General features: G+C 40.2%; 1 pseudogene; it reads left to right on the top strand.

Annotated features, from left to right (window-relative positions):
- Window positions 1–2075: 2075 nt before the first annotated feature.
- Window positions 2076–2960, top strand: LOC114905840 (annotated as a pseudogene).
- Window positions 2961–14442: the final 11482 nt, after the last annotated feature.

Below are 14442 nucleotides of genomic sequence, written 5' to 3'. Positions count from 1 at the left end.
TTCATTGTGTGAATTTGACTAAAGCAGAGCCATTTTTCAAAGTGAAAAGGTTTTATTTGGAAAATTCCTTTGAAATGACTTCTTTAGTATAGATTCTAGAATTGCCAGACTATAGCCATTTCTAGAATATAATTCCCAAGAAATTTCTTCCAATAAAGTGAATTATGGATTACTGGCACATATTTTTTTTTTCCTTGCATGGCAAAGAGAAAAGAAAAATAAAGAGGATTTTATCTTCAATTTTGAAGAAAAATTATTTGGTCTGGTGTCCTGAAATTCAATCTTTGATCAGGAGTACTTTGAGTAAAATGAAAATTCAGGACTGCTATTTCTCCCCGCCTCATTTTTCAGGCTCCTGAATATGATTTTCTTTTGAAATATTATGGGAATATTTTGAAATAATATGGGAAATATTTTGAAATATTATGGTCTGAGTAATGTTTGCCATGAACATTTAAAACACAAACGGCATATTCAAGGTAAAAATAAAAGAAAGCAACTCAATAGCATTCTGTCAGAGAGTTGGATTTTATGGTCTCATGAGAGTAATTAGAAAAGTCAACCATGAAGCTATCTAAGCTATACACAAGACAGGGCTGAGAAAATATTTTCCAGTAGATCTTTTAATCTACAAGCTTTGGGTCACATTTCTTCTGTGATTATAGGTGTTAGGCATATTTGACAGATAGTCTAGAAAAAGGAGAGTCATTATTAATATGGAAAGCCAAGGCCATGATACGGAGTAGGCTTATCCTGTGACTAGTTCTACAACCAATGCTAGTCACCCGATTCCACTTAGCCTCTATTTTCTCATCAGGAAATGGGAACAATATCTGTTATTGTGATGGCAAGATAAATGTAATGCGCGTGCAAGTGTCATGAGGTAGTCAGCAAAACCCAAGCTACTTTCATTGGTGAGATGAAGGGGGAAATGGAATTATGGTACCATGATGCCAGAAACTATCATGAGAGTCTTTAAGGTGACAATTTCAAAAGAAATTCATATCATTTTTGTCAAAACAGCAACCACAATAACAAGAAAACTAGAGGACACAGAATTTTGTCTTTGTGGAGAAGGTGGTAGCACCAGGTAGGAAGCAATGTTATATAGTAAGAGAGGAAATCATCAGTGACTTCAAGTTTAATGAGAAAGGTACCTTCCAGCAGAAAGCAGATAAGAGGCTTTGATATTCTTGACAGTAGCGCTATCCAGTACTTTTAGTTGGTCTTCAGGTGATCAAACCCACTGGTTTGCCGGAGACTTCCCCAGTTTTAACACTGAGAGTCCCAAATCCTGGCAAACTCCTCCGTCCAGGTCAAAATGGGCCTGAGTCTATTTGGTCTTCATGACATTGGCTGAGTTTGTCAAGCTATGCAGTGGGGAACAGAAGTTCACAAGGCTTTCCTCCTTCATAGTGAAAACTAATTTTATTCTAGGACACGCATATTTTCTGGTAATGAAATATCATTTATATATATATATTTTTTTTTTGCGGTACGCGGGCCTCTCACTGTTGTGGCCTCTCCCGTTGCGCAGCACAGGCTCCGGACGCGCAGGCTCAGTGGCCATGGCTCACGGGCCCAGCCGCTCCGCGGCATGTGGGATCTTCCTGGACCGGGGCACGAACCCGTGTCCCCTGCATCGGCAGGCGGACTCTCAACCACTGCACCACCAGGGAAGCCCTCATTTTTATAATTTTGTATTAAATGTGTTTGTTTGGTAAGCGGGCACAGCACAGCTTGTGCTCTCTAGTGGATGTTCCCAGAAGTGCTGGGAGGGGATTATGCCATACAGAAGTGACACAGTGATCTGGAGACATGGGGTAGAATGTTAATGATAAGAAATGGCTAGGAGATAAAAAGATACCAAAGGCCTCTGCAAAGAGGTTTCGGGTTTCGCCCCTGCCAGCAGGCTCCGCCCCGTCGGTGGTGGTAGGGCGCGGGCGGGGTTAGGGCGAGGCGCTGGCGCTGGGTGGGGCTGGTCCCGTTGTGCTGCAGCTCTGCGCTACCTGCAGTCCCGGGCCGGAATCCCGCTGCTCCGGCCTCGAGTCCGCCCGCCCGCCAGCCTGCCAGCCATGGAGCCCGGCCCCGACGGCCCCGCCGCCATCTGGTTCCGCTAGACGTGCAGCGCATGGCCCGGCCAGGCCCTGTCGCTGCAGGCGGAGCAGCTGCTACACCATCAGTGCTCGCGGTACCAGGATATCCTTGTCTTCCGCAGTAAGAGCTACGGCAACGTGCCGGTGTTGGATGGCGTTGTCCAGTGCACAGAGAGGGACGAGTTCTCCTACCAGGAGATGATAGCCAACTTGCCCCTCTGCAGCCACCCCAATCCACGCAAGGTGCTGATCGTCGGGGGCGGGGATGGGGGTGTCCTGCGGCAGGTGGTGAAGCATTCCTCCGTGGAGTCCGTGGTCCAGTGCGAGATCGACGAGGATGTCGTTCAAGTCTCCAAGAAGTTCCTGCCGGGCATGGCCGTTGGCTACTCGAGATCAAAGCTCATCCTACGTGTGGATAATGGTTTTGAGTTCATGAAACAGAACCAGGATGCTTTCGTTGTCATTATCACTGACTCCTCAGACCCCCTGGGCCCTGCTGAGAGTCTATTCAAGGATTCCTGTTACCGGCTCATGAAGACGGCCCTGAAGGAGGGTGGCATCCTCTGCTGCCAGGGCGAGTGTCAGTGACTGCACCTGGACCTCATCAAGGTGATGCGGCAGTTCTGCAAATCACTCTTCCCGGTGGTCGGCTACGCTTACTGCACCATCCCCACCTACCCCAGCTGCCAAATTGGCTTCATACTGTGCAGCAAAAATCCAAGCACCAACTTCCTGGAGCCCGTGCAGCAGCTGATGCAGAAGCAGGTGGAACAGATACAGCTGAAATACTACAACTCTGATGTACATCGGGCACCCTTCATCCTGTCCGAGTTTGCCCGCAAAGCCCTGAATGATGTGTGCTGAGCCCAGGCGCCGCTGCCGGTGCCGCCCAGGACCTCCGGCCAGCAAGCCTCCAGGGTGGCTGGACGCCGCCAGCCCTGGATGCGACTCCCGCAGACTCGCTTCCCAATCCAGTGTTACAGGACCCAGAATGCTGCCCGGCCTGCCCTCTTAGGACTTTCTGTGTGGCGTTCAGCTTACAAGTTTATACCAGGTGCCTACAGCACCATCTCCACCTCTGTCGCCCCTCACTCACCAAACACATGTATCTAGAACAACAATGAGAACAAGTATTCTGCCAATATTAGGAACTCAACGCAAGACGTTTGTATACTGTTTAGTTTTGAGTATGCAAGAGCCTATTTTGGAGGAAATGGCAGTTTCTCCTCTAAGCCACTTGTAGCTGAGAACTTCATAGTAGAGTTTATGTCTTGGAAGAGGAGAGAGTATTTTGATGAGCTACAAATTGGCTATTCACTAAGAAGCTAAAACATAAATTAGTGTTAAAGTGGTGGGTCATAGGGTAGTATATCTGAACCCAGAAGCTGAAATTGGGGCAGAAATAGTCTCTCTCTCACAATTCCCTTCCTTCACTTTAAGTGAATCTCTTGCCTGATATAAAAAGAAAGGCAGGGCTCAAGAAACGGAAAGGAGAAACAGAAGAAAACTACAAAAATGAAACGGGCAAGAGTTTTCCTGAATGCTCTTCATTCACTCAAAATTAGCAGAGTAAAATTCAAGCCCACCGAATAATAATTAAGGCCCCCTTTGCCTAGATTCCAAATATCTGAAGCCTATTTGAGTAGGCGTGTGTTATCTAGCACCCATAAGAGCTATGGGATGGAGGTGGAAATAATCCTCTTTGATAAAGATAAAAGATCTTGAGAAGGATTTTCCAGAGAAGAGGCCCATTCTAGATCTTAAGTCTGCCTTGGGCTCCAGAAAGCTAAATGTAGAATGTTGTGGTAACATACTTGCTTATGTACAGCTGTGTTATATAAACACCCTCAATTAAATTCTGACTCACTTTTTGTTTTCTCCCAAACTTGTATAATAATGCCAAATGCATAAACATTTATGCCTGGATTCTCTGAGTGTCTTGTTGGCTTTACTTATGGCAAATGTTTTTTTAAAAGGAGGTGGAAGGTAACAGTGATGGGGCTTGGAAATATGTGCTACCTAGGAACAGGCTCTCTGACCCTAGCTAGGATTGAAAGTTGGTGTGCCTCCCAACACCTACTAGGTGATCAGCCAAATCTGACCCTGAAGTTCTTTCACAATCCAACTACAAGCGTTCTGGTATACAATTTGCACACTGCCTCATTGGATCTTGCCTTTCTTTATGGAAACTATGCGAAGATCAACATTTCTTGCTTGAGATGTAGGTATAACCTTATACAGGCTTAGACATTGATGTAACAGTAGAGATTATGAGCTATAACCATTTTGCCCACTAAGTACTGGAAATCTTCCTTGGAATGTGGAAGAGGAAGACTCCTTGATTCATTCATCAACTAAGTATTTAAAACATGACTGATACATGCTATTGGGTTTACAACTCCAAAATGCATCTTACAATGGTTTTTGGTAATTAGAGATGTTATAAGAAAACACCTTTTTTTAAAGTTATAATGTTAAAACAATTATAAAGCCAGAAACCAACACTCACTCAAAATTCAGTTAGTTAAACTTTGTCAATAAAGGCAATTCTATTTTATAATATGGTATTAAAAAGGATGAAAATAGAAATTATATGTGAATGACATGGATTGTGGGGTTGTGTTTAGATTTTCTTCCTTATGTGTTTAGGACAGGTAAACAGTTTCATAAGTTTTCTATTTTGTAAAAATAGCTGAAACTAAATTGTAAGCTTCAAAATTGCCCTGGTTTTGATTGACTAAAAGGACATGTAATAAGGGTATGTAGAAGTCATAAACCAAGTGATTAAAACATAGGATTAGCAAGACAAAGTCATCTAGTTCACGTTCCTATTGATCAGCAATGTTTATTAATTCTCCACTGCATGCTAAACTTTATTGCACATTCCTTTTGAAAAAGTCTTCAGTCAGAAAATGGACGAAAATGTTTAAATTCACCTATGGAGGCTAGATCACTGTAGGTTTGAAAAAAAACAAAACACTGTACTATAACTTCACTAAATGAAATTTGTGCTACCTTTGGTTAGACAATTAGTAGAGAAGAAAATAAATGAGAACTCGGATTTGAGACACTCTAGCCATTCCTGTGGCCTGATTAATCTCTTATGCAGCACTCATTTAAATAATTTGCACACACTAATTTTAGATCTCTAAATTGCTCATACTTTGTGTGTAGAAACTGATTATGATTGTCATATCCGTGGAGTGACACAGGACTAAGAAACTTCAACTCAGATCTCAAAATTAGTAGGCATGAATTAATTTGAAATCTGCTTATCTCAAAGTAGCTCCAGTGGTCCCAATGTATGTGAATTTATAATATTGTATGATTAACGAAAGGGGCCACTGGTGACCACATCAGGGATTGAAATAACTGAAAAGGGCAAAAATAAATCTATTCTGTTTTATTGTAGAAGTTTTGGGGTACCATTGGAGGCAGAGATTATTGAACTGACCATTCTAGAATATAAAGAAGAGTTTTGTGCACAAACCACTGAGTCAGCAGTGGTTCAGTGGTTTCTTAAACAGAAAACAAAACCAAGAAATATGTATTTAGATGACCAGAATCCAAAATCATGTTGAATTATAGTTAGAAATTTTAAGAAAACCAGATACCTAATATTACTATCCTAAAATTGTATTTTATATTTTGCTCTGTGAAATCTGAGCTTTGTGGAATGTTTCTTAAACGAAGTACTGTTTTAGTCTGCTTGGGCTGCTATAACAAAAGACCAGACTGGGTAGCTTATAAACAACAGAAATTTTTCTTACAGTTCTGGAGGCTGGAAGGCAGAGATCAGGGTGCCATCATGGTGGGGTGAGGGCTCTCTTCTGTAGATTTCATGTATCCTTGCTTGGTGGAAGGGGCATAGGGTCTCTCTGGGGCCTCTTTTATAAGAACACATTTCATTCATGAGGGCTCTGCACTCATAACCTAAGCACCTTCCAAAGGCCTCACCTACTAATACCGTCACCGTAGGAGTTAGGATTTCAACAAATGAATTCTGGGGGGACATGACCATTCAGACCATAGCAGTTGCCCTTCGAGTCTTCCTAAGAGTTGGTACCTTCTGAAAGTGGGAAAAGAGATGCACCATGATGACAAACAATGACAACATTTGTGCTTAGTTTACTGTTTCCACAGTGTACTGCTGAATCTGGACCTTTAGTTAATACGAGGACATCACAGTCCCAACTGGGTGGAGTAATTCATGTCTAGTGATGAAACAGGCCTCCTGAACACTGCATTTTCACTTTTTGAAGGGAGGTCTTTAGACACTAAAGCCAACTTGGAAAAAAATACTTTCTCAGTCGATTTCACCACAGAAATGATTGTAATGCTAGTGCATAAATAGAGAAGGTGGAGTAAAGAATTAGGGCATTTAAATAGCCAGCCTGGGCAAAAAACAAGTTTATTGGCAGAGGTGGGATGGGGTGGTACTTTTTTTTCACAGTGAAAAGGAATTATTCAGATTAGATGCTTCTACTGTTCAACTCTTACTTCGTATTGCATTCAATGTATTGACTCTTAGTCCTTTAAATCTGTGTCTCTTAGCAAAGATGACAAAAGTTTGTGCTGGCAGGTAACCTGATCGTTATGGACCAAATTTTGGTGTCCCCCGCAAATGTGTATGTTGAAGCCCTAAACTCTAATGTGGCGGTATTTGAAGATGGGGCTTTGGGGAGGTAATTAGGATTAGATGAGGTCATGAGGGTGGGACTCTCATGATGGGATTAGTGCCCTTATAAGAAGAGATACCAGAGAGCTTGCTCTCTCTCTTTTCCTGTGCACACACAATGAAGAGGTCATGTGACCTTACAGAGAGATGGTGGCCATCTGCAAGCCAGAGTAGAGGCCTCAGAATGAAACCTACCTTGCCAGCACATTGCTCTTGGAGATTCTAGCTTCCAGAACTGTGAGAAATAAATTTCTGTTGTTTAAGCCACTAAGACAATGGTATTTTGTTATAGCAGCCTGAGCTGACTATGATAGTTCTAAATACCTGTTTTTTTTATGATGGTATAAAGGCTTTTACTGCTCTTGGGTTCCTCCTCTTGAAATGATACTGCCTTATAGTTAGAGAATAACTATCCTTGTATGGGTTCCAAACAATTAAAAGTACCTTATCATAAATTTTGCTTCATAAGAAACAGCTTTATAGTTTGGTTCAAGTGCATTTGAGATATCTGTGTTCCAACAGAAGGTGCTTCCTCTCAGCCTGTATTTTCCTTCTAATTGAAGTGGCAATTAAGTAGTTCATTAATGGTCATGCCATAATCATAGACTTATATAAGGGATCATAAAGGTCAGATTGTCCAGCCCTTTCATTTTACTTCTCCAAGGAAGTAAGGAAGAATGAAAGAATAACTATAGCTTTATTACCAAATGACATTTAAAAAAATGGTGATGCAAGTGGACCTTTAAAAAATAAAGGAAACATATAGGAAGACAAAAAGTGTATAGAGAATACTAGATAGATTTACGTTTTATATTTATCTTCTTAAAGAGAAATTGAGTTCAAGTTTGGACCCATCTACAACTGGAGCTTCAGAAAACATGTTTGGCCTCATCTTATCTTTGAAATGAAAGCTGCTGTCTTCACTCTTGAACCAACTGAGGGTACAAGGATGCATTAGAAAATTTGATAATTGGTAGAGTTGGGTTTTGTGGGGTTTTATTTTTGGTATAGTCCTTTTATTTCTTTAAAATAGTAAGCAGGTATATTTTGCAAAACTCATAAGAACTATGAGGTTGTTTTCCTCCTTTACTGAACAGAAGCCACCTGCCACAAATATACATTTTGGGAATTCTTTTGATATGAGTTATGGGAAATAGAAAGCAAAATTTTGTACAGTAGAGGACATAACTTTACAGTAAATCTACAGTTGTCTTATAGCTGTTCGTTAAGTGTTTTGAGTCTCTTTTTAATTCAAGGATATCTTTAGGATCTAGTTTCCGAAAACAGTCTCAAATTACCATCAAAATGTAACTGGGCTACCCTGTTTTCCTTGTCAAGGAACTGACATTCTATGAACCCTATTTAATTTTCAGCTATCTTAATAGAATGTGTTGAGTAAGAATTAAGGATTATTATTATTATCACCACCACCATCATCATCATCATCATTAATTGTGTTAAAAGGAAACCTTGGGAGGCATAAGTGACCTGCTGGCAAGGATTACCCACTCTGGAGTGTGCAGTGGATCAGTTTTGCTCTCAGCAGGAGGCAGCATTATAATCAATAGAAATTGCCCATATGGGGTTTGAAAGACACTGGGATACATGAAAGAATGCTCAACATCATTAATCATTAGAGAAATGCAAATCAAAACGACAATGAGATATCACCTCACATCAGTCAGAATGGCCATCATCAAAAAATCTACAAACAATAATTGCTGGAGAGGGTGTGGAGAAAAGGGAACCCTTTTGCACTGTTGGTGGGAATGTAAATTGATACAGCCACTATGGAGAACAGTATGGAGGTTCCTAAAAAAACTGAAAATAGAACTACCATACAACCCAGTAATCCCACTACTGGGCATATACCCTGAGAAAACCATAATTCAAAGAGTCATGTACCACAATGTTCATTGCAGCTCTATTTACAATAGCCAGGACATGGAAGCAACCTAAGTGTCCACTGACAGACAAATGGATAAAGAAGATGTGGCACTTATATACAATGGAATATTACTCAGCCATAAAAAGAAATGAAATTGAGTTATCTGTAGTGAGGTGGATGGACCTAGAGTCTGTCATACAGGGTGAAGTAAGTCAGAAAGAGAAAAACAAATACCATATGCTAACACATATATATGGAATCTAAAAAAAAAAAAAAAAGGTCATGAAGAGCCTAGGGGCAGGACGGGAATAAAGACGCAGACCTACTAGAGAATGGACTTGAGGACACAGGGAGGGGAACGGTAAGCTGGGACAAAGTGAGAGAGTGGCATGGACATATATACACTACCAAATGCAAAACCGATAGCAAGTGGGAAGCAGCCGCATAGCACAGGGATATCAGCTCAGTGCTTTGTGACCATCTAGAGGGGTGGGATAGGGAGGGTGGGAGGGAGGGAGACACAAGAGGGAAGAAATATGGGGATATATGTATATGTATAGCTGATTTACTTTGTTATAAAGCAGAAACTAACACACCATTGTAAAGCAATTATACTCCAATAAAGATGTTAAAAAAAAGCATTAAAAATAAATAAAATAAAACCCAAACAGATTAAACTGAAAAAAAAAAACAAAACACTGTGACAATTAAGTTCACCAGAAAGACTTATTGTAAACCACGACTCTGTGAACCTTCTGCAGATTTCATTGACTGCAGTGTCTAAATTGGAAGATATAGCAATTTTTTTCCCCCATGCTCAGCAAAAACTGTTAACTGGCTTTTGTGTGTGTGTGGGCGGGGTATAAAACATTCACTGAGTGTTTCTCATATTCTACTGAGTCAATATTAAACTGTACTTTTCTATTTTTGCTAATAGTCATTATCATAAAAACGTTTGTCTTTTTAAACATTTTCCCATATGTTCATGGTTCAGTTAAACATTCTCTGCCCTCTAGGAAATTATAGCTTAAAATAGTATCAATAGTTCACCACTTTATGTCTCATCAAACCTTTTTGATTGAAGTTCCCCAAAGGCCTTGAGTTGACCTTTACATAAATAAATGTGGACAATGGATATAGGGGTTTGCAAAATACAAAAAAGTACTATTTTTTAAAATCCCATAAAGACCTTGTTTGTTGCTGTCATTTGAGAAGAGGGCAACATGTTGATTTAGCATATTTAATAACTTTTCACACAAAGAGGTTAGAAAGACTTGAGCATCAAGGGAATAACCCAGAATAAATACTAAATCAGTGTTTCTCAAATGTTAATGATGATATCGGTCTTCCTACTAAATACTTCGGGTGATTCTGATGCATACAGTTCACTTACTATATAGTGTGCTTTGAATTATACCACTGTAACTTCCACATTCTTGGTCTGTCAGCAAGTGCCTTTCCATATTAGAATTCAGAAATTTCGAGAACCAAATGGATTAGATGTACAGCCTTCAGATCTTTAAATGCATTATTTCACACAGTTCTAAGGAAGTTTTGAGTTTGATGGATTTCAATCTTCTTAATAATATAATTTACTTTGTAACATACAGGTATAATCCATTCTTCCACAAAATCTGTCTGAGGGAGTGTTTGTGTGTATCTCTTCTCTCTCCAAATGACCTTGACATCAGTTTGTTAAAGTGGCTTATGCCATTCCTGACTTATTACAGTTCATTGGGCTTCATATTTTCTGATCAGCCACGATTTCAATGTATTTGCTTTGAAGAGGCTTTTGTAAGTTACATATAAAAAGGAACTTTTCTACCATTCAGAGAAAGACATATGTAAATGAGACAGTATTTGTAGCATGACAGTCAAAGATACCTCAAGGATTTGGGTATTGGATTGTGTATTTAGTTGCCAGCTATAGATTATAAGAGGCTATTATGTGAAACTATTATATACCTGGAGTTGAAGTAAAATATGTCAGAAATTTTTTTAAAAGAAATCTCAATTTATTCATTGTATGAAAAAAGGAATAGATCACAGCCCCCTTGCATGAAGTGATTGCATTAGTAAGGGGAATTTTATTTCTAAAACCAAAAAGACAGACTCAAAAGCTGCTGTTATTTACTGTACTTTAGACAGTTCCTCTGTGAAGGCCTTTCCAGTATATTAAAGACCTGTTCCAATCAAAAGTATTTTCTACTGGCTGATGATATAATTATACTAAGTTATCAAGAGATTGTTCAGGATCTAAGTTATCAAGAGATTGTTCTTGATTCCCAGGGTGAAATTCCTTTCTTTAGCAACCATGGAATTGACATGCTTCATTGTTCATTATTCATCATTCTTTTGCTTCCTCTGCTCTACAGTCTGGATCCAGAAAAGTCTCCTTGGAGACTTTATTGCACATGCTTGGACATCTTGATGATGGTGATTTTTTTGTATTGTTTCATTTTTTTTGTTTGTTTTTCTTACTTGTCAGAGGGTCATTTAATTAGAGCTTCATCAGTTTATGATTGTTCTAGATAGTCTTCAGAGGCTGAGTCACTTCTCCAATTTCTGTTGTTGTTAGTTTTGTTTGTTTGTTTGCTTTTGTCTGTGGCTGGAGAGGTCTTTCTGAAACAAACATACAACTCACCAAACACAAAAACAATCAGTCAAACCTGCTGGTTTTTCTCAAGAGGCTCGATGTTTAGTTTATTCATTTAGAAATTTGCCTTGTGTTTCTCCCCCTCCTTCTCCATCTCTTCCTCTGCCTTCTGTTTATAAGAAAAGCTCAAGCAGCTCTGTGCTTTAATAGGCAAGGCTGAAGGCAGAGTTCTGCCTCTGGGAAATGTTTATTCTGGAAAAACACAGGAGACATTTGTTTGGTCTGACTCATCTAGACTATGTCATAAGCCGTCTTGGGCAAAAAAGAGAAGATGCCTTAAATATTGATGCCTGTCCAGACTCAATTTTATGTTTAAAAACCAAAGAATTGTGGCCACTGCAACCTCTTAATTAATCAGTAAAGATTTATCAGTCCACTAATATTTTTTTAGTCATCTTTCCTTCCGAGGATATGAATAAAGTTCATAAACACAATAGTTTTCTGTTATTTGCCGAACAAATGGTTATCCTTGACAAGTAGCCATTTTTAAGCCTTCCGTAGTAACTTGAAAGAACAATGCTAAGGAAAAATCAAATAGTGCGTTTACTCATACCAGAGCTGTGCATATCTCTGTGATGGGGGACGTGGGAGGTATGCAGGGAAAAGAAGGCAAGTAATATCATGACCCTGCTTTGTCTGCTTGGTCCTTTCTTTGCTCTTAAATCTCTGTGCAGATCTGTCAGAAATTATCACCCAAGGGATTCCAATTTCCTGTTCCTGCCTCTGGCTAGCAGCCCAGGGCTACCACCATATGCCCTCCTCCCCAATTGGCCACTGTTCCACTCAAAACAGAGAAAGGGAAAAACTAGTTGAAGTCTCTCATGCTATTTTTTCAACTTCTCAGACTAAACCTAGTGGAATCTTTTTATTCACTTATTTGTTTGGTCTTCACTCACTGTTTGTATAAATATTGTATACTTGCTATATATTCAGCAAAGTGCTAGGTGTAAAGGGGAGGCGAGTAGTGTTGATAAGAGAAAGGGCAAGGAATAAGAAATCTTTAAAGAAAAAAACAGAAGCCTTCCCTACCTTAAAGTCTAGCTGGGGGAAAATTACATACCTTAGTCAAATAAATGGAAGCAATTAAAAAGCAACAGGCAAAAATAATAAAATAATGTAAATAGTATATATAGGTGTTGACAGGGATGGGAGAACTGCAAATATTTAATTCAGTTCACCATTTGAGTACACATTATGTGCTAGAACCTGTATCAAAAATATGATGGAAAATAAGAGGTAACCTTCTGGAGGCAGACATAGCTGCAGATAACTTTATTATGAGGTACACTGTGCTGAGTGTTTTAAGATCAACAAAGTACCATGAGGGAAATTGTGAAGGGAAACATTTTGAGTGAGGGGGTAAGGGTTCTGTGCTCAATTCCAATGTGTGTATGGGGAGCGCTTCCACACACCAACAAGCAATTCTCTGACACAAGGCAGGTGCCCCTCAATTCAGCTCAATTCTCACACTATCTACCCAGAGATAGCAACAGATTCCACAGGTTAAGGGTTCAGTCCGACAAGACTGTAACCCCCTAACCCCCAACCCCCCACCAGGCACCAATCACAAGTCTAGGTGCTTCTGATGGTCAAGTATAGATGGCCAACAAGTCCCTCCTTGGATTCAATTAATTTGCTAGAGTAGCTCACAAAACTCAGAGAAACATTTTACCTACTAGATTATTACCAGTTTATTGTAAAAGGATATGACTCAGGAACAGCCAGAGGGAAGAGATGCATAGGGCTAGGTGTGGGGAAAGTGTGTAGAGCTTCCACGCCCTCTCTGAGTGCCCTACTCTCCCAGCACTTCCACAGGTTCACCAACCCAGAAGCTCTCTGAACTCCCTCCATTTGGGTGTTTATGGAGGCTTCACTACATAGTCATGATTGATTAACTCATTGGCCATTGGTGATTGATTCAACCTCCAGTCCCTCTTCCCTCCCAGGAATTCCAGGGGTGGGACTAAAATTTCCAACCTTCTATTCCTGGTTGATTCTCCTGGCAACCAACCCCCATCTTCAGGTGCTTTCCAAAAGTCACCTCATTAACATAAACTCAGTTGCAGTGTAAAGGGGGCTTGTTATTTCACTGTAATGGCTCTGAAGGTATTTCTGGAACTGAGGTCAAGAGAGCAAATATTATGACAAAAGATGCTCCCATTGCTCCTACCACTCAGGAAATTCCATGGGTTTGGGGAGCTGTGAGCCAGGAGCCTTGGACAAAGACCAAATATATATGAGAAATATATTTTGATCACTTGAATGATTACATACATATTTCTTATAAATCACAATATTGCAGGGGGGTTAGGAAAGTTTTATGTAAGAGGTGTGATTTGAGCTTGGCTGTGAAGGATGTATCTAATATTTTATAGGTAGAAATGGTGGGAGTTCAGGGTGTAGGAGAAGTGTAGGGTGTATTCAGATTCCCATGTTGTATTTCAGTCACAACACATAAGGTAGGCTGCAGGAGGAGGTCAGACAGAAAGACATGCTAGATGTGAAGGTCCTCAAAAGCAAAACTGAGCAGCTTGAACTTAATTTTGTAGACAATGGCAATACTGATGATTTTTGAAGAAAGAAGTAAGGTGAAGAAATCTATCCTTTAGGAAGTGGTTTAGCATATGGTTAAGAGCTGGTGCTCTGAAGTCAGAAAACTGGATGCAATCAATGAATATTTATCAAGCTCCTACTTACCAGGGACTATTCTAATAATTGGGGCCATAGTAGTGACGTATATTGGCGAGACCTCTGCTCTCATGGTACTTACTTTTTAGCTATGGACAGGAGAGACAAATGACAATAACACGCAAAAGGACATTTTCCAGATAATTTTAGATAGTGATAAGTGTGATGAAGAAAATAAAATAGGGCAATGACTGGTGGGACCAGGGAAACGACTTTAGAATTGGTGGTTAGAGAAGGCCTCACTGATGAGGTGAAATTTGAGTTGAGACCGACCTGAATTAAATGATGGGATGATCCACGGGAATATCTGAGGCAAAGTCTTCCAGTCAAAGCAAAGAGCAGATTTAAAGGCCCTTGTGGGAATGAGCATGATGTGTTCCAGAAACAGACAGAAGGCCTGCGTGGCTGGACTGCAGTAAGTAAAGGGGACACCTTC

This window comes from Monodon monoceros, unplaced genomic scaffold (genome assembly GCF_005190385.1).
Source record: "Monodon monoceros isolate NGI ecotype Baffin Bay Population unplaced genomic scaffold, NGI_Narwhal_1 Super_Scaffold_22, whole genome shotgun sequence".
NCBI lineage: Eukaryota > Metazoa > Chordata > Mammalia > Artiodactyla > Monodontidae > Monodon > Monodon monoceros.
Note: the sequence above shows the minus strand (reverse complement) of the source record. Positions and strands in the feature narration are given on the sequence as shown.